Source organism: Lutjanus erythropterus, chromosome 6 (genome assembly GCF_056507025.1).
Source record: "Lutjanus erythropterus isolate fLutEry1 chromosome 6, fLutEry1.hap2, whole genome shotgun sequence".
Taxonomy (NCBI): domain Eukaryota; kingdom Metazoa; phylum Chordata; class Actinopteri; order Lutjaniformes; family Lutjanidae; genus Lutjanus; species Lutjanus erythropterus.
This window is the reverse complement of record NC_139322.1, coordinates 21,794,141-21,815,839: the sequence shown is the minus strand read 5'-3', so window position 1 is coordinate 21,815,839 and position 21,699 is coordinate 21,794,141. Positions and strand designations below refer to the sequence as shown.

Below are 21,699 nucleotides of genomic sequence, written 5' to 3'. Positions count from 1 at the left end.
ATTAATACCAGCCTGGAGGCTCCACACACACAAATACAAATGTATAGCATTTTCGCACACTCGTGGACACACCAGCAGCCACGCCCATTCCTACCGTGTCCAAGGCTCCTATTGGCTGTGGGATTCGGGACTATAGCGAGACTAATGATGTGGTCCTTGTGTTCCTGCTTCCTGTCCTTTGCTGGAGGACTTCCTGTGGTAGAGTCATGTGGTCCTGATTACAGTCCACATCTAAGACCCCTGGAGCAGGACAGCTTTCCTCTGATACGCACACACATACACACACACACACACACACACAATAGATATAGAATAACCTGCGTCCCTCCCGTTAGATATGTGATATTATTGACCAGGAGCACTGGAAATGCTGAGCATCTGTGTTTACTTCTCTTTTCTTTTCTCTTTAAGTTTCTCGGCCTGTTTCTGGTTTTTCTGCCTTCCCTTGTTCTGTAGCCAGGAGGTTGTTTGGTGTGATGAGGGGCTGACTGGTCCTGTTGTGCTTTGCTCACTGCTCTGCAGTCCAGCCCTGGCACCAGACCTCACAGCTGGGCTATTGATCAGCAGGTTGGTTAGTTCTGGGAGGGAGAGCTACACAAACAGTGACTTTTTACATAGTAACATCAATACAGGTGAAGTAGTCAAATTTGAGGACAGAGGACTTTCTTTGGCTGTGGACTGTGGAAATCCAGCTGTTGCAGAACCATAGTGGTTTTGCAGTTTTAATCCTAGAAACTAGAAAACACACATTTTTCAGTTCAAGTTAGTTCACTTTTATGTGTATGGTTCCAAATTATAACAAAGGCATCCTATGGCAATTTTCATATAGCAGGCCTAGACCATACTATTAACTCTTCCCACCAAGAGCAGGCACTGAGCTGGCTGAGGCAAGGGGAAACTTTCTTTTTAACAGAGATAAATCCATCCATCCATTTTCTGTAACCGCTTATTCCCAAAGAGTCACGGGGGGCTGGAGCCTACATTGGGCGAGAGGCGGGGTTCACCCTGGACAAGTCGCCAGTTCATCACAGGGCTGACACATAGAGACAGACAACCACTCACACTCACATTCACACAATTTAGAGTCACCAATTAACCTAGCATGCATGTGTTTGGACTGTGGGAGGAAGCTGGAGAACCCGGAGAGAACCCACGCAGACACAGGGAGAACATGCAAACTCCACACAGAAAGGCCCTGCCCCAGCCAGCTGGGGGATTCAAACTCAGGACCTCCTTGCTGTGAGGCAGCAGTGCTAAATATTTATAATAATATAATATATTGCTGGTAGCTGTTAAAAGGGTTCTTACTAAGAAATGGATATTGCAGGAGAACCCAACTTTAAATACATGGATGGACATTAGAATGAACATGTACAAAATATGTTAAAAAATTATGTTAACCATAAATTTGAAGTATTTATGTCACTCTGGATAGACACGATAGAAAAAATTATTTCCTTACTGTACATAGTTTTCACTGTTTTTGTTTATACTTTCCACTATTTTTTTCACAAGTCTCAAAATAGGGCATTTGAGACAAACATAAATTGATTATTTATGCACCCACTACTTGTTCTCAAGGTTGCATAATTGTCGCATGGTAATTAAAGCTGCAACTATTTTTTATTAAACAATTGTCAACTATTAAATTGCTAACTATTCTGTGTAATTTATGGGAAAAAAGTCACAATTCTCTGATCCCAGCCTTTTTAAATGTGAATATTTTTTGGTTTCTTTACTGTGACAAAAAAGAATGACATTGACAATAACATCATTATGTGCTTTGGGAATCACCGATCAACATTTTTCTCCATTTTATAGACCAAACAATGAATTGAGTAACTGAGAAAATAATTGACAGATTAATCGACATATGAAAATAATCAATAGCTCCAGCCCTAATGGTCATGCAATAACTTTGTGTGTTTCAAAGGCCCCTCTAGTTGGGACATTCCAGAACGCTCTGACATGGCAGCGCTGGTTGCCAAGCAACAACCTTTATTTGTTGGGAGAAACAGGCACATTTGCATTAAACTTTCAGAGACTCTGTGTGTTTATTGTTTGTCTTCTGAGTTTAATATTCTGACAGCATAGCACATGAATTCAAACCTTATTGGCAGCTGAGTCTTTGTTGTTGGAGAGCTCTCGAATGCATCACCAATTAGAATTTCCTAAATGGCCGCTGCATCCAAATGCATTACAATCATTAACGCAACTTGCCAAAAAAACAAACAAACAAAGGAAAAATGTTGTTCACAAAAGGATTACCTGTCTCATGTTAATTTCCATACAAAATTCATATCACATGGCTGCCCGTAATATAAACAATCAATCACAAAATGAAGGATATGCTCTGGAAAATGTTCAGTTGTAATATAAACACGATTTGTATTTGTATATAGAATTTGAGGTTAATGGGATAAAACATACAAAACATGTAAAAGTTTGGTTTTATAAACCGGGTGGATCCAAACATCTGACAGAAACTGCCGTAATGTAATAATCCCTTGCTGTTGTATTAGTAATTTTTTTTACATTTTGTTTAGCAGAAACAGCCCTATTATCATGATAGAGCATCTCACTGTTTAGCAGGTCCAGCCAAGTGAAAAGTTGTCATTCCTCATCTGTGCTCTGCAGAATAGAAAAAGTGTGTGTGTGTGTGTGTGTGTGTGTGTGTGTGTGTGTGTGTGTGTGTGTGTGTGTGTGTGTGTATGGAGAGCCACTCTCAGAGGGGAAATTGTTAGCAAATGGGCTCCAACTGCTGGCCTTTTAGCTTCGCAAACACAACCTGAAGGCCTCTCCCCACATCCCCTTCTCTCAACTCAACTCCCCCACCCTCCCACCCACTACAATTCACCTGTCCAACAACCCCCAGGCTTCTCATCCCTCCGCTCCCTCCCTTCCTTCCCTTCGCCCCATTTTTCTACTTCGCTCCTACTCACCTACTTAGATATTTCCATACCTATTCATCATTCCCTCTCCCTCCCTCCCTGTGTCTCCATCTTCACACACAGAGAGTCATTCCTGAGTGGGTAAATAGAGTAAATTGGGGCTGACCCCCAGGGTTAGCAGGGGCCACGCTCTCTTTTCATGTCAAAGCCATCTGAAGGCTGATTGGTTGATTGCAGTGCTCTCCGCTTCCAAAAGGCTCCCTTGTGCTGCTGTAATTGCCCTATCATGCGTGCACACACACATCTAACGCTCACACAAGCATGCATGTACATACATGCAGACGCACACACACACGCACACACACATTCTTACAGCCAAATGACTTAATTGGTGTTAATTGCATAATGACAGTAGTGAATTGGAGCTGGGTCAGAGGTGACACAGGTTTGAGTGGAGAGGGGGATGGAGAGAGGATGTTGAGAAGATGTGAGAGGAAGGCTGGCACCATCGTCTCCCTCTCTTTCTTCCTCGCTTCCAATACTCAGCAATCCTTGACCTGATTGCAGAAGTTGGTCCGTGGGGATGCCATACACATACGCACACATTCACACACACACACAAACACAGACAGCTCTTTGTGGTATGGAGGGGATGCTCTATACACTTAACACAAGGATTCAATTTGACTCCGTCAGCATCTGTGGCCGTGTATGTGTGTGTGTGAGAGTGTGTGTGTGTTTAAGTATACCGGCAAAGTATGTTTGTGTGTGTGTGACAGCCAGAGCAGCTGAAAGGGCTCTATTGGTGAAAACGTTTAAGCCATCATCATTAGAGAGTTGTTGCTACAGAGGTGTGTTTTAGTGAAGGACGTAATTGGCCCGTCATAGTGCTGTGTAATCTTCTCATATTCTATGAAAACAGCGAAAGCTATTGGCCATAATGGTCATGTTTAAGGTGGGACCTTCCCATGTTAAACATACAGCATCCAGGGCTGTGCCTGACTCAGAATTCTGTCAGTCGAAACAGATTCTGCAGTTCAATACAAAGATTCAATGATTAATCCCTTTTTTTCAGTGAAGTGCTGCGCACTAAAACCCTATATCAGCCTACATGAGTACGTTTTACCAGAAAAGGCTCATGTTGTAATCCCTTTCTTCAGTGTCTGTGATGTGAAAACATCAGTGTATACCGTCCTCCTGCACGTAGTTCAAGTACTGTATAAAATACCACTGCAGAGCTTCTCTTCTGTACTGCAGCAGCACTGTTAGCCGCTGTAGTGCGTCACCTGCACTCTATTTCTATCACCCTTCTCTGCTTCTATCACAGTTAATTTGAAGTTTAATAGGCACTAAAGTTCCAAGCACATATAAAAATATGTTTATAATTTCTAATCAGGGCAGGAATTTTGACCATGATGGCTATGGCCACCGTGCCCCCTCAATTTGGCCTTAATGCCCCTGAAGAATTTACATGTCCTGTGGCCACAGTGACTTTGATGCCCTGCCCACAATTCCCAAACTGATTTCACCGTTTTCTCATGTGTCTTGTGTATTTTGTTGAGATTCTAATTAGGTAATATCAGCATCAAGTGAAATGTTGCATCTCTACATATGGAAGCCAATTTCTGTCAAAATTATGCAAAAACAGATGATCCTGTATGTCATTATGATGAGAAACTTGACCCAAATAATGACTTAGTATGGCACAATAATGACTTATTATCTCAGAATAATTAATTAGTGAGTTAGAATAATGAGAAATAAATAAATAAATAAAATCATCCTTAACCCTGCCCTGGCATTTTGACTTTGTGTCGTCAAAAAACTGACAACAATTTCTATCTGTTTTTGTTCTGTTATTGTAATGCAAACTGACTGATAAATAGGGGGTAAAGACTGCTTGAGTTTTGGAATCTCAGCCATCTGAGGGATCTCCGAATGATTATTTGAAGCTTTTGACTTTCAGGGGGCAGTCCTAACAGCATCCTCGCTTGATCCGGGCTGGGACTGAACAGCAGAGAGAGAGGATGGGGTGTGTGTGATGTTTGGTGTATACCAGAAGCCCTGCAGTCAATATATACTGTCTCCATGCTCTACTGTACGCATCCATTTCTCTTTTATATTATTCCATGGAAATCATTCTATAGATGTGTGTGTGTGGGGGTGTGTGTGTGTATGTATGCAGTTTGAACCCAGTCTGTATCGCTGGATCGCGTGATTTCAAAACCAGAGCTTTCTCAAGTGGAAACATTGCTGCGTCTGAGACCACCCGGGATTAATTTCTCTTTGTGAAAATGTTATTGTGTATATGCATGCATGCATTTGTGTGCATGTCTGGACTCTACTACTGCAATTAAACGAGTCGGTTTGTGTGCGCATATGCCTGAATCCCCGTGTGTTTTCCTGCAAGTGTATGTGTCCTTGTGTGTTGTGTGTGTTTGTGTGTCCTTGTGTGTGGGAGTTACAGTATCCCCCATCCTGCTGTTTATGGGAGGGAGTGAAAAGTGATGGAAGGTATGGAGAGAGATGGGCCGGTGATGACATAGCCTTATGTTCACCCCCTCTGGATATGGCCCACTCTATATTAGATCTATCCATCATAAGGCTGCCGTCTAGTCCCACATGCTTCCTATACCATTCGTAGCTCAATGTCCACCATACATGTGTTAGTCTCATCAATGTTCTACTCATATGGTACATGTCACGCTCATACTTGTAAAGCCTGAATGTACTTTGTCATACCCGCTGCATACTTATGGTGTGTGTTTGTGTGTATTGACTCTCTTTAAGTGGTTTTCGAAGCTCAGATGATAGACGTATGGGTTCCTCAGAAAGACTTCCCCACAGGCTCATCCAGACACAAAAGGAGCTGTCACTCTCTGCTTTTCTGATCTCACTGTGTGTTCATCCAAATATGTGTGTGTGTGTGTGTGTGTGTGTGTGTGTGTGTGTGTGTGTGTGTGTGTGTGTGTGTGTTTGTGAAGGGCTTGTGTGTGTGTGTGTGTGTGTGTGTGTGTGTGTGTAAATGCCTCTGTGTGTGTTGGAGCTGTCACCTGTTCCTTGTGCTCTGTACAAGCCTTGTCTCTGGAGCGAGCCTTTGATCTGGTCGACAGGAGATTCCTACAGTGTGAAATAGCCCCGGCCAGATTTACTCAATGAAAGAGCAGGCCTTAACCACTGTTATTACACTCATTTTTTTAAACATCACTGCTTGTTTGTGTCTCTCTCACTCTCTTATTCTCCCTCTTGTTCTGTCTTTGTCATTTGCTGCTTCCTTACATGTGCTATGAATGCGCTCGTAAGTGTACATAAATCTTAAATTGGAGGGGATTTTCTGTAATATTTACCACAGAAGCCCATTGCATTCAGTCGTAGCTGGAGTCAAAAAGGCACTTATTCCTGCAGTCAAAGCCAAGGTTGCCCATGCTCGTACTAAAGAACAGATGTTCAGAGGTAAGTATGGAATCAAATAGGACAGAAATGTTCCTTATTCTCCTTTATCATAGAACTGAACCATGACTGCCCACTTTTTGAATAGCTCCAGTTTCGGAAGTGAATTTCCCCTTCATTCACTCCACTGATGTTTTAGAAAATCCTCATATAGAGTTTTCAGTCTGGAACCGAGCCATAAAAACTACAAGATGAATCATGACCATAAAACATTTGGTTTGGATCAAAAAAGAGATTAGAAAACCGAGAAAAAGGCAAAACTACAAGACTGTATATATTTATTTGTGAGGGAACTACTTATTCCACGAACTCTTGCGAACGATACTGTCTTCTTAAATTTATACACACACACACACACACACACACACACACACACACACACACACACACACACACACTTAGCCATCCCTTAAAAGTCTCCATGCCACCCCTCTAGATCCTGTCACTGTTACATGTTCATGTCCATTCAGGAATGTGTGAGTGCACAAGTGTATTCATGGATGTGAGAAATGACACATAGCATCTAAGACAAGGGAAGCACAAAGTCTCTCAATTCCTCAATCCTCCTGTGCTCTGACAGTCTGACGTTAGTGTGTTAGTTTGGGCGTGTCCGTCTGAGCTGTTGAACATGTGTCAGAGTCCAGGTGGGGAGAGACACAATGCAATTATCCCTCTGAAACACAACCCATGTAATACAAACGCTGTACACATGTGCACCGGCAGTTACAGGGGCTGATGCTAATTTATTGTGGTGAGCTGTGCTATATTAAATGTTCCTCTCTGCAAACCTAGAAGGGACGATAACTGAAGGAGCAGAGTTGAAGGGACTGCAGAGAGAGATTACTTTTATTGCAGAGTTAGTCTTAAGACCCAAAGAGTGGAAATCAGAACTGTGGTGTGGAGGTTTACTATACTGTACAGTGTGCAGCAGAGATGATGCCAAGCCAAGCAGTGGGTATAGCGAGGCCAGGGCACCTCAGGGAGCAACCCCTGTTTGCTTAACCACCGCTGGGCACATTTACCACTCAGCTGGCTTGTGTATCCATAGAAATGTCATCCTACATCGCTACTGCAGTTCATTCAAAATACACATTCTTAAAGGATAAGTTTACAGTTTTTCAAGTAAGGTCATGTCTTAAAAGTCTTAATTGTCAGGTGCCTGTATTAACATCGAAACAGGTTTTGCTTACTTTAATCTTTCCTCTTGTCCACACTGGCTGTTTTAAGTCCCTCTGTGCAAAAATATTCAAGTTCAGCTGAAGCTAATATTAGGCTTCGGTAGTCTGAGTTCTTCAAGTGTTACAGTCTTTTTTAGTATGAAAGTCACCTCTTTTGTGACTGTCCCGCCATTGTAGAACCCTGCAAGGGCCAAATATTACAGCCCAACGAAGTCCCCAGTTTTTCAGCCCAAGTCTGAACCTGGCCAGAGACTGACACCAATATCACTGTAAGCTCTCTCTGACACACTGTTACTCTGATTTGCGCTCTCTCTGAGATGCACTCTGTGACTGGTGCATACTCTAAAATGTGAAGCTTTGTTTGTTTGTAGTGGTTATCAAATCAAAACCCTTCTAAAATGCAGCTGAAGCATTAGGAGCATTTAGGAACTCCCCACATTCAACTTCAGTCTGTTCTCTGCATGGCCAACGTGCATCACCTGTGACAGTTAACTGTGATGCATGTGAATAAAGTGCTATGTATAATTAGAATATAATATGTAACCATATTTTTATACAGCAGCCTATGTATGCTCTGCATGTATATGGGCACAATAAAAAGAAGAGAAATTAGCCTGGGTCCGACCCAAGCCTGTTCTATAAAAAAAAAAAAAGGCCCAAGCCTGGCTTGAATGGACTCAACATGTCAGGGCCAGTTTGGTCCCAGCAGGCTTGCAGACCCTTTATTCCACTGTTACTAAGCAAGTAAACACAAAGAGGGAATTTTGAACTAAAAAACCTTTCTAACATAAGCTGAAGACACAAGCTGAAGCCTGAAATACACGTTTGCAAAAAACAAGGACTGTGGATTTTGTGCCCCTTCGGTTACATAGAACCAAATTATGAAGAAATCTTTTAAAATAGCAAGTATGACAGGGAGGAATGACTACAGCAAGCAAAACTTCCTGTTCATATCAGCATTTGAGTATTGTTTTAAGACAGAATTGGAAAAATGTAAAGCTATCCTTTAAGGTTTGAGTGTAACTGCTTTAATATCATATAATATTCATCACTAGTAATGTTTTGAGCCTCAAGTATTTGTGTATCAAGGGAAATTAAAAGCAAGAATGAATCCAAAACCAGCAACTCATATTTCAGTTTTTATTATTATTATTTTGAATACAGAAATATTATCATTGGGCATGAAAGTACTTTCCATGAATTCCAAATTAGACCTTTTTAAGTTAAATATAAATCTATGTTACAAATACTTGCCAGGTACACTACCTAAAGTTCTCACAGGCTACCAAATCTACAACGCAATGTCCATTTTATATGTCGAAACTATTTGGGTTGACTTCTCCTTCAACTATGTAAGTGGACTGAGACGGCTGTCACCTGTCATTACAGCAAACTGGGGGAGAGATGTGGGGTATGCCAGTGAAACAGAACTACTCAAAGATGTGGAGTAATGTGAGTGATGGTTGAAAGTCACAGTCTGTGACCTGAGAAAGCTCCTACTAAACATCAGCACATGACCTTGCTTGGGAGGCCTGAATTCTTTCAGCCTTAAGCCGATACTATTCCCAGCACCACCCAGACAAAATGGACCAAGTCCACACACAGACATACACAAACACACACTCTCAGACACACACACTCTAACTTTTCATACCGTGAATTTTATGAGTTTCTGGAAGTCTGCACACACTTTACTAAATCACTTTTTAGTGCGAACTATTAGCAACTATTTTTCTGTCGTGATATCAACAAGATGTTTGGAACAGCACGTCATGGTTTTTAGTTATCTGAGTCAAATGAGCCAGAGTTGAAAAGTGATCTCTAATTTATCCAGCACATCAATATGCCACATTACAGACATTCACACACAGAGTGAGGACAAGTTTACATACATTACAGTTTCAGCTTCACTCTATATCATCCTTGGCTATCATAACAAAGAATATTTGCCTAGCCAGTGCATCATAACCTGTTGCATTAATCCCACAGCAGGACTAAATGTTAAGTGCAAGTCTTAGCGCTGTCAGTGTAGATGGCTCTATCAGTGCTTATTTAATGTGTACAGCGTGTTTCGGCCGTAAATATCTACAATACTATGAGTCACTTTGTCAAAACTAATGAGGATTATTTACTCTCTATCTACTCACGCAGCCAAACCTCTGTCACTTTCTACGATGCTTATTTATGATCCGCAGTATCTCCCTTTAAGTTTCACTGGCAGGCCCTTCCACATTGTCGTACAGAGCACTCCAAAAGGTTGTTAAAGGTTCAAGATGGTTGTACAAGGAGTGTCTGGGGTTTTAGTCATCGTGCACAATTTTCATGTTCAGAAGTTTAGCGTTCCAGAGACCTTTTATAGTTCAGAGCTGTCTCAGGAGTGGTAACTGGCTCACATATCTTAACTGTTTTTCCCTTAAATGTGTGTTTCTGGCCTCCTTCATCAGGTACCTCTGTAGCCTGTTTCTCTATCCCAAACTGCTCCAACACACCCCATCTCTCCACCCTCAGGTTGCAAAGGTGGGTTACGCCCCCTCTGCTGTAAAGTTGAGCATTTTAATATCGGGGTCTATGGGGATTGTATCACTTTTGGAGCCAGCCTCAAATGGCCACTCGAGGAACTGCAGTTTTTAGCACTCTTGCATTGGCTTCTCTTTTCAGCCGCCTCGTACCAGGTACCAAAAAAAGTACCAATTACTATCCTCAATGTAAAACCAAAAAAGAGCAAACAGAGTTACGTCAAGCTGAGCCATACGAAGCAGTGGTATGGGTACATGGGTATACACACGTAAAAACACTCCCCTCCATTTGATGTGACATTTTATTTATTTAAGAAATCTAGCTAAACCAGGAACACATCCTCATTTAAACTCAGACAAGGCTAAGGCATTTCATTATGTGCGGGTCATCTGACCTCTGAGAGAGTAATGCCCAGAATTACCAACTTTAAAAGTAGCTGTAGCTCATTTTTAACTATTTCTTCACCCATTTTCTCTCATCCACTGACACACAGGTCAGACTGAGGTAGAGATCACTTGCAGACCACCAGGCATTGTGAAGGCCTCACTATTTATCCTCAGCATATATCCTATGTGTCTCATGTCCTGGGGCTACACTGACCCCAGGAGCACCAAACAGACTTGGCCAACAACATGATTGGTTCTTCCTGACACCGGACTTAAATAGCATTAAGCACCACAGTGCAGCTGTGCTAGCACAAACACACTCACTCCATTTGACATCAACCTCGACTTTGTCACTCAGATCCTGTCTGTAGACACATTTTGGTTTAATAAATAGAGGTAAAATAGACAGAGCATATACGTGATGTGCGAGAGAGAAGCACACACACACTAAAGAGAGAATGACCTACAAAACAAAATCAGTTAACCCCTCGTCCATGCGGGACGGATGAATAAATGAACACATTGTTAACGTTGGATGGGCAGAGGCTCTTATGTTTGATGACCAAACACAGATCTTAGCTGACTGTGTAAATGTCTGTCTGAACTTGTCTACCTCAAATACTTGTAGCTACTGAATAGACATTATTATCAGATTCTGTTGACACAAGTGTCCCGCACACACATACACACACACACACACACACACACACACACACACACACACACACACACATTGATACAGATTCATGGGCAAACGCACAAAGATACACGTACCGACACACACACCTATGTAAAGGTGAGCCTGTTTTTCCTTCAGAGCAGATTGAGATCTGACGGATCACATTTATTTGCTTAACTGGTTCAAGTGATCCGAAATAGACCTGAGATGACCAAACCTGACCAAACCAAACCATTTTAAATCCAAAGCTCCAGCTTCATTGTCTCTGTGCCCATTTATAGCAAGCACACATCAACATTCACAGACAGAGACTTTACCCTGTGGTCTACTTACACATTAGGCTCATATCCAAAAATCTCTGTTGCTTTACCCCAGATGAAGCTCAGTAATCGGCCTTTTCTTATTCAAGTGTGTTACACCAGTCAGACAGGAATTTATTAAACACTGTTTAAAAAAATTCAAGGCAACGTTTCCCAGATTTTTGAGTTTTGAATCAAATCTTTGAAATAAACAAAACAAGCCAACCTATAATATTTTGTTGAGATAACGAATTTCTTAGGTACATAAACTTGAATATTTGAGTTTTAGACCAAAAAATAATCAACTTTTCCATTTTTTCAGTGAATGTGAAGAGCACTAAACACTGTTAAAAAAAAACTCATAAATTCAACAAAACCTTCCCAAGACCTTTGAGTCAACTCTTTGAAATAAATAAAACAACGTTTTGCTGACCTGTAATCTTTTTTAAGTCAGATAAACTTGAATCTTTGCGTTTTTTTAAAACCCAAAAGATTTTCAGTGTTTTCATTTTTACAGTGAATGTGAAGTGCAGTTTCTTTTTGTCTGTTTTCTGTCAACTTTGTCTTTTCAGTCTCTGCTTTTAGAAATCAGTTTTTATACTGTAGAAACATAGATCAGGAAGAAAGATGCTTTGGAGTCTCCGGCCTGGTTTGGTAGAGGGGCAAATCAGTTAAGAGAACAAACAGAACTTATGGGCAATAAAAAACAGATGGAGAAACTGTGAGTCTGTGGGCAGCGAGAGAGAGGAAGCAAGAGCCGGGTCAGGAGTGAGGACTGATGGGTCATTGGAGTTGGTCTCATCTTGAGAAGACATCAAGAGGAGGGTGGAGCATTAATGGCACCCTAGAAAACAAAGGAGGGGTGACCTTCTTGAATGAGCTCAGTAGTATTTTTGTAATATGCACAAACACAAATATGAAAAGGAGGAAAGAAAGGTAGTGGAGGAGAGACACATTTGGTGAATAAAGATATGTTTCTGTAACGTTGCGGTTTGTGCAAAATAGGCCTTTCACCAGTTGTCTGGCTCTCTGTCCTTCTTTTCCATCTTTCGGGAACAAGGTCTTGACTCCAGCCCACACTGTATCTCCTGCATGGAAACTTTCCTCCCATATAAAACACAAATATGAATTATGACATCATGTCCTGTCATGTCATGTCTTTTTTCCCACATTGGTGTGTGTATACTCTTGTGTTTTAATACATGAAGAGCAAAGAAAGGGCAAGAGAAGGGCTTAAAGCTGTGGTAGGCAGTTTAGTTTTTGTATCTTTGGGCAAAAAATCAACAATAACCTTTCAGCAAAATATAATTCAAGTGGTCTAAGAGAAAACCAGACTCCCGCTTCTTCTCTTGGCTCAGTTTTCAGGCTTTAGAAAACTATCCTGTGATGGGAGACTTTGACCAATCACAGGTCGGTAAGACAGTTGATTGCTGAGTCTCAGAAGGTTTGGGTTGGTGGTTCCCAAGTGTGAATCAACCTTGACGTCACCCATTGGTTTGTGGACTACCATTTTAAAGCCTTGAGTTTGTCATTATGGGGGTTGCCATGTTGTCTTTTTGCAACCAAAGATTTGCACAGTACTGCCGAGAGCATGGAGGGCAGTTCTTGGTTTTGGCTTGTCTGTCCAGCAGGAAATAATGTCGGCCTGCCTGGTTGCAATCTTTCTTCTATTACAGCTAAACAGGAGACTAAAATGTTTCTGAAAACATTTCAAGTGAGAATAAAACAATGTAGTATCAGAATATTGATCCAAATTTGATCAACACTGTCTAGTTTGACAGTTTGATCTGAGTTTTGTTCTGAACCCTAACCCTGTGTGTTGTAGGCAGAGGCTGTCCAGTGCAACTGAAAATGACTTGTCAATAACAAAGCAGCTAAATGAGACCATAATTTACAAAATACACATCACGCTGTACAGAAGAAGACTTGAAACTAGAGACTGTGACCATAAACTCATTAGGGAAACTATTTACTGAGGTCATAAATCAAGTGAGAAGTAGGGTTATTTTGCCATAAGTGTACATACAATCTGTGTTCATTTTGCAGCCCGTGGAGTTGCCCCCTGTTGGCCATTTAGAAAGAATGCAGTTTTAAGGCACTTCCACCTTGGCTTCACTTTTCAGAAGCTCCATCCACTGTTAAATATGTGATTTCTGGTGGCTCCCAACCTATTGCATCAGTGTTTAATGAGTTAAGAATGAGACTCAATAATCAGCTGTCTTCCTCCAGATAAACTTACTGTACATTTAATGCTTGCATGTTACACTATAAACTCGTTTCTGCAAGCATAGCGCCTGTACACACATTTCAGGGTACTGGGTCAAATCTTCAAAGCAAATCAAATGCAACCCTATGCACACACACACACCAAGCCTGCCACCCTCCCTCTCTCACCCGCATGAGAGTGCACCACAGCTAGACTTGCATCCACTCCAGTTTTTGCAAATGGGGGTGAGAGGCTGTTACCGTGTCAGTCGGCATGGCCTCTTATCAGACCATCAGACTACCCTCAGATTCTCTTTCCAGATGGAGGTGAGATAGGGCCTCAGAGGCCCGGACCCCCGCAGACACTGAGAGCATGGAGGCCTCCCCTGATCTTCTACCTGATGGAGGTGCTTTAATGTGGGTTCGGGTTTCACTTGTCTCCCCTGCTTGGCTGGGCCTGTGCTGGTGTCAGGATGCAGGCGCGTTCAGTGCTTGTCAGCCTGGGTGCTGATGGGCCGCTGCTGCTCCACTTGGAGGTTTAGCTCCAGGTCAAGGTGTTGTTATGGGACACAAGCTCACCAGAGTCCCAGCACTATTCTTACTATGAAAAATAGTTGCAATGGTGGGTTTAGACACTGTCACACAGGCAGCTGCCCCACAGTAGAGCTCTCAACATTTCCCTCAGTAACATAAGCTCTGCCACTCATACTGTGCTCAGGGGAAAAGAGAAAGAATCCTGTGATAAGACAAAAAAAAGCTTGAAGGAGTAAATGAGTGAGATTAGTCCGAGGAACTTCTAAGCACTAAAGAGAGACAGATCAAGAGAGACAGAGAGGAGGAGGAGGAGGAGCAGAGAGGAATTTGGGAGCAAAGAGAATTCCCTGCACCTTTTATTGTTGTTGCGCAAACCTGTATTTTGGACCTGCATGAACATTATGAACTTTTATGAACATAGTTTGTTTTCTGCCTTGGGGCTTTTAAGAGATAAATGAATAATATTTGAACATGTCCTGCCAAAAAAACTTTTTCAATCTCCCTTTTTGATGCTTGTTCTTTTGTATTTGTGTAAATGAATTTCAACATTCATGCACATGTACTGCTTTTTGTGCAAGAACACATACATGCAAAAGAAAGAAAAGAAAAAAATGCATATAATTGAACTTTGAACTGTGTTATGTAACTGCACTGTAAATGTGATGATATTTCTGGATTTGTGAAGAACTTAAGTTACAAGTAAAACTTACTTGATCTTTTTAAGGCAATCAGTTTGTATGGTTTTAACAAATAAACAAGATTGCTATTCAAGTAAAGACAACTAAGAAATTCTAAATTGCAGAAAATGTCACGTTTAGCCCAAATGAATACGAGTAAATTAATTATTTGGAATACACACAGTATACACAGTACACCTGCAGTATACACAGATTTATTTGCTCTGAGCTCCAATAACAGTTGAGTAAAGTTGGTACTGCAGTCAACTTTTCCTGTAAAAGTGACATCTTAAGTCAACTAATGCTAGCAAAATGCTGGCCAACTAGCTACATAATAATTGATGTCATGTTAGCAAAATACTGGCTAACTAGCTAGCTGATTAATGTAGATTAGCTTGCTGTTACCTAGTATTTTGCTAACATAAACTAACTTATATATGTTGCTCAGCAACCATCTTCAAAATTTAGTTTCTTTTCAACAAAAAGCCTAGCACATAGCCCACCTAAGTAGAGGAAATGGGAAAGGAAAAAGCCAACTGAGGTAGCAGCTTGGTCAACTGCCATAGGAGCACAGAGTGAAAAGGGACAGGACTTAGGAAGGGTCAGTAGAAGTGCACTAAAAATAAGCATGTGTTAGTACTAGATACATCTGTCTATTCCATGTTATTTAGTTATTAGTAATACAATTGTTTTGTATTCTTTTTTGATTAAGGTGAACTAATTAGAATTTACAGTGTGTGTCTGTAGGGTTGCTTGTGTCTGTGTGGGCAACAAATGTGAAAACAGCCTCCACGTTAAGGGCCGGTACTGCAGATTCCACCCGTATCATTTGTACGTTGGCACACCTTGGCTGGACTCGAGAAACTCACCACCATTCCAGAGAGAGCCCTCCATCATTCCTCACAGGATTAGAGACGAGAAAGAGAGGACGGGAGAGGGGGAGAGTTCAAGGGAGGGATTGCTCTTTTACTTTCTGTAGCTGGCAGAGTCTTCGCTATAATTTAGCTGAAATAATAGAAGTCTTAAAATTGCTACCAGTGTCTCCTTCTGTCTTTCTTCCTCTCTGTCTTTGTTAATATCAAACCAGATGTCAATTTGAAGAAGCATGAGGAGTGGATGCACGCTAGTGTTTGAACAAGAGGAAGAGCTCTCAGAAATGGCACATGTGAAGCATACACAGTATCTTACTCACTTACAGATGCATACTGCCTCTCTATGGGAGTTTAATGAGTTTGATACATGAGATTTCTTTTTTCTTTTTTTTCATCAACAGTCATCTCCACCTAGTGGTGTTTGTACTGAACAGATCTCTGGCTGCAGTGAGGGAAACGTTACACCAGCAATTGTTTATCTGCACAGAGTCACTTTTCCCTGAGATTGCTGGAGAAGGGAGGATCAATACTTAGGTTTTTGATATGCCTCCCTCAAAAGCTACAAACAGTGCAGATAATGTTGCCTGTGAGATCTGGCTCGGTGCCTCTGTGGCAGTTGCAGACTGTGTTAGTAGGTCTCCTCAGCACCTCTCTGCCTGGCATCTGTGAGACTTGCTCACACTTGCTTTCACCCAGCATGTGTTTGCTCAGATGAAGGAAATTATGTAATTAGCCTTTGAGGGATTGTTTTCTTTCACTCTTTACCCCCCCCCCCCCCCCCCCCCCCACCTTCACCCCTCTGTCTTTCTTTCCCTCCCTCTTCTTCTTTGCCTTTCTAGTCCTGTGACAGCAGGAGATGGCTACAATTTAATCCGAGCCACACCTGAGCTCACCTCCTTCATTAATTGCCAGGGACCGTCAGTGGAAGAAAATGAGCGCTTGTCATACTGATCCATCTTAACTGCTGAAGAGCAGCTTTGTTTGACATCAAAGGGAGAGTTTGGAGAGGTGTATGAGGGAGTGGAAGTGGAAGCTTTGGGTGTGCAGGGGGTTGCCGTCTTTGGGCTGGGCTGGGTCGGGTTGTGTGCTGTTCAGAGATGGGTGCAGGGGTACACATGGGCAGTACCGAAGTGGGGGGGGGTGAGGAGGAAAACCTGGCATTTTGCTCTCTAATTCCAGCCGGCCTGGAGGCCTGGAGCGCTAAGAAGGGCCTCACTGTTGCTCTCTGGATCAGCCAGGTATTGCTTACATAAAAAGCAAGTGAAAACAGCTGTAGGGATAATTAGCTTGATTCTCCATTACATGCCATGAGGGCCAATAACTAAAAAATGGAGTTTTGTTTGGGTTAGAGCTGCAGCCCCAACCAGGAGGAAGTTGTAAAAGTCAGGCAGAAAAAAAAAAGAAAGCGAGAGAGGGAAAAAGGAGAGATGTAGGGAAGAAAGAGTGAGCTCTTGAAGCAATTGTTGCAGAGAAGATGTTCGCTCTTTCTGGGCCAGTTTGATGCAGACCATATTTTTAAGGGTTTTAAGGGACTATGGTTTAAAAATGGTTGGATGCCCAGGTGCATACTGTCCTTTTTTTCACCCATCTAATATGTAATCTGAATTTTTAGCTCAGGCTCATGGGAGCCTGTGAACCAAATTTTATTTATTTTATTTTTTTTTTTTACATTAGATACTGCATTGTACATGATGTATGCTGAGTCTCCATTACATTCACTCAGTGTGTTCAATATATCAGACATATGATAAGAGCAGTGATTTGTTTTCATTGCAACATATTCTGTTATTATTGCCTCTCGTTTGACCATCTTTTCCGGGGTTAAATAGAGCATCCTATCTTTTCTATGCTCATCTACAAGGTATCTCAACAAGAGGAAATATCTATGAATATTCATATAGAACAGTGACTATGTTTACATGCATGCTGATTTTCCACAGAATGTAAGAATATTCTGAATGTGGTACAGGTCTTGTAAACAGCAATGTGTAAACAGCAATGTGTATACAGCGTATATGGAAGATGCGTTTCAATCGGGGTTTTTACAGCAGTTTGCAGCACATGTCCTCTAACCTGTTTTCAGTCATCTGTGTTCATTGCAAGCAAACCAACTAGCCAAGAGATTGCAAGGCTGAGGCAGAGACGTATGCACAAAAGAGAAGTCAGTATTTCTGTTTAGAAGAAGAACACACCTACTTTTAAAGGTAGAATCAGTAGGATTTGTCAGTTGTTGTTTGTAAATGCACCAGAAAGATGGAGTCTCATTCCCAGAATGTCAGATACAGACATTTTTGGTTCGTAAAGCATCCTGAGCACAGCAAAATAATGAGAAAATAAAGTTTGGTGGTTAATGATTGATGGATTATTTTTGTACAAGTCTCTGAATTGGATAACCACAGGTTTTTGGATATGCACACAGTCGAACAAGTCCGCCAATAGGAAAACTTTGAAAAAAATATTATTTTGATGCAAAGAAGTGGCCATTCCCCTTTTCCAAAAGTAGAGTATGCACAGCAGCATGGAAATGAGAATATTAGTGGAATATTCATGTTCATTAGCCATGTAAACCGCTTTGTAGGAATATTGTCTTTTTCACAAAAAAGACTAAAACAGGAATATTTATCGCATTTAATCATAGTCAGTGAAAATGTCTGCTCGGTCACCAACTCTTACTTTTCTCTTGCTGTATTTGACCACAGTAGCTGCCCCTTCATGCCACCAGTGGCTTGTTTTACATCTCTCCTTTTGGTAGAGTGAGGTGAGGCGAGATGGGGATGGGAATCTTTGTACTGGTAATTGAATTTGGTGCGTTTCTCTTTTTTCTGTAGGAGTGAAGGGACACCAACCACGGGGGTAATTCCAAGTGAAAGAGCAGCACTTTAACATTGGTGGTCCCAAAACTCTGCAAGGATCCATTTAACAAGCAGTTTATATTAGTAGCACTTAAAGACAAGAAGGGCTTCAGCCATTCACATCCAGACTTGATACCCAATACTCAGGACAAAGACAGACAGTTGGACAGAAAGACAAAGTAGTGACTAGTGAGTTTTGGGAAAATTCAGGTGGACTAAGAAAACAGACACCTTACAGCCTGATTTAGATTAAGCTACCCACAGACAAGGACTCAGGCCTAGTGTGTGTGTAGCTACACAATAATGGTCTCAAAATGAACATAGTTTGATTTTCACAAGGGTGCAAGGCAGAATAAATGTTTTGTGTTTTTTTTTTTGTTTTTTTTTACCTCAAATAGACCTCTGTTTCTGCAAAGGGCATTTGCAAATTTTGATAAGTCAATCATTTCCCTGTCTCCAGACGCTGGCTAAACCAGTATTAATATGAGAAAGTGTTCACCCTGTCTGATCCCACCATCAAGCACGCTGAGAGTGAGAGAGTGGGGAGGAGGATGAGGGTTACGCAGGGAGTAGAAGATAGGAATGGCTGATTTGAGCTAGAAGGAGATGATGGCTGAGTGCTGCATGAGGGAGAGGCAAATTATATTCTGCCATTTAAAGGTATGCATTGATATGGCAGCAGTTTTTCATTTAAAAGGACAGTACACACAATCATGATCCAAAACAAACCTCGAAAGAGACACCGAAATACATGCGTTTATACTTTATGTGTGTGACTAAAGCCATTAGCAAATGGTCTTTTTTTCCCCTCTCACTCAACCTACTTTAAGTGAAGTGGCTCAATATGATAATGGAAGGGTTGTGTCTGATCTGTTGGAGTGAGTGTCAAGTGTTAATGCTAGTTTTATCAGTATTCGTTCTCGTGAAGATTCAGGTCACAGTTTGGATATTACAGTGTAATTTATCACTCTCCTACCCGTACAGTCCTTAAAGGCATAGTTCAGATTTTTTGAAGTGGGGTTGTATGAGGTACTTATCCATAGTCAGTGTATTATTCAAGGCTGCAGAATTAGGTAGGGATGTGCTGACTTGTCCCTGTGAATATCCAGGGACTACTGAGTTGTCCCTTGCAATAATTTTGATCTAAAATTTAAAATATAACCGTTGTCCTTCAGCATCTAGTCAGTGTTAGCATGATTCCGCATTGTGACAAAGTACCTGTGCTAATTATCGATGCAAATCAATGTGTTGAAATATTGTGCACTACTCCTCATATGCCTTAAAGTGATTTGGTCCACTGCCTACTTACAGCTACAGGTCTCTTTTCACTGCCAGAATATTTAGATGAGACTGTCTTGTGCGCCAGGTAGGATAGTGAGCTTTTACTATGCTTACAGGGACACTCTGTGTCTCTGTTGCTCTGAAACTTTGGTAGACAACACAGAAAGAGAGCATGGTAGGGTGGTAGAGAACATACTGTATTTGCAGCCTTTGTACTGAATAGAAAGTTTGTTGCAGTCGCAAACCAAGTCTCTCACCAAACATAAGCCAAATATTGCTCTCTCACTCTTGTTTGACTTTGGTGAATCTGAACCAATCCTTGAAAAACACAGAAGTCACCCAATAACACAAATTAAGGCAGTGGTAAACCTCTACTATGTTCTTTAAGGTAACATTATTGATTTTGCTAATGGAGTCTAATATTCTAAATACAGTGTACACTCAAAATCATATTGAATTTTTTTAATGGGCCTTAGTTAGGTGGCTAAAATGCTTTTTTGCTTCTTACCCTGTTCACCATAGTACATTGCTTAGCTTCCTAAAGCCATACTACTGCAACTTCTCCAAATTTGGAGATCTACTATGATCTACTGTAGTACACTGACAATGGACAAGTACCTCGTACAGCCCCACTTAAAATAATCCAAACTATACCTTTAAGCAGCCAAACTGTTGCACATTGTCCTCAGTCTATTTGATAAATGGGATCTCCATGTGTATTTACGACTTTGTGTCAAATATCCTCTCTTGTGCACTGCTGTCTAAAGAATTTTCTGCAGGTATTTTATATCAAACATCAGTCCAACACTGGAAAGAAATCCTTTGGAACAAGTCACTTAACAGAATCGTCTAGACACAAACAGTCAGAACAATTTCTTGGTAAGAGTTAGAGAATCAGTGACTACCAACTTGGGTAAAGTATTCTCTTTCTGCGCTGCAGTATAAGTGTAGCTGGCTTTTCTTGCTGCCTTTAGCAGCTGATGATGCAGAAAATTGTGGACAATGACCTTTGGGTTGAAAAGGCTTTAAGCAGCCTGTCAGAGCCATTTGAGCTTACTAAATTATCCAGACTGTGGTCGTAGCTTTCCTGGCTGATATAATATGCTTTGCTTTGTCACATGTTTCTAAAGCGGGCATAATCATGACCACAAATGCGGGATTTACACTCAGCAATGTAAAATTCCATATGATTTTAACACTCTGTCACAACACACTGACATGTAAAATAATCACAGGCCGATAAGCGTACACACATTCATGACCACATAGCAACACGCACTTCCTCATTAACAACACGAACGCAGGCGTCACACGTGAATTTGTGTGGTGAATGCGTCTGTTGTGTGGAGGTAGTGAGGTGTTGACAGAGAAGAAAGAGGAGCGGTCTTCAAACACATCCACGGGCAGGTCATGCTCTCCATTATGCCTGCCGGGGGCCATATTTGTTGATTCTCTGGCCCCCAAATCATTAATTTAAGTGCAGACGACGGCGAAGAAACCTGAGAATGGCGTCTGACGCACATACACACATTCACACACACAAGCATCTACATGAGCAGACACACATTTGATCACAGTTATGTGTACACACACACACACACACCCTGTGTTGCATAACAAATGATGGCACTTTAATTGCTGTGCATGTTTATTTACTCCTGGCTGTAATGGATGGTCCTTCTCTGCCTGGCAGCCAATCAGAATGAGACAGGAAGAGTGTGATTTGACATTCCTCTTTATACACAACACACATTAAACTGAGATGCTACCATTAAATAGTTGTAATCCACTTGTGCTCAACATTTTTTGGTCATTATACAGCTCAAATCACTATTCCCAAACTTTACCCGTGAATATCCCCAACATACATACCTTGTA

The 21,699-nt window shown here is 41.4% G+C and overlaps 1 protein-coding gene across 1 annotated transcript in view; it reads left to right on the top strand.

The window, feature by feature from the left end:
* The window catches only part of LOC146325264 (ERC protein 2-like), a 232,680-nt gene that overhangs the window by 207,381 nt on the left and 3,600 nt on the right, over window positions 1-21,699 (top strand). The gene's annotated exons all lie outside the window — the stretch shown is intronic.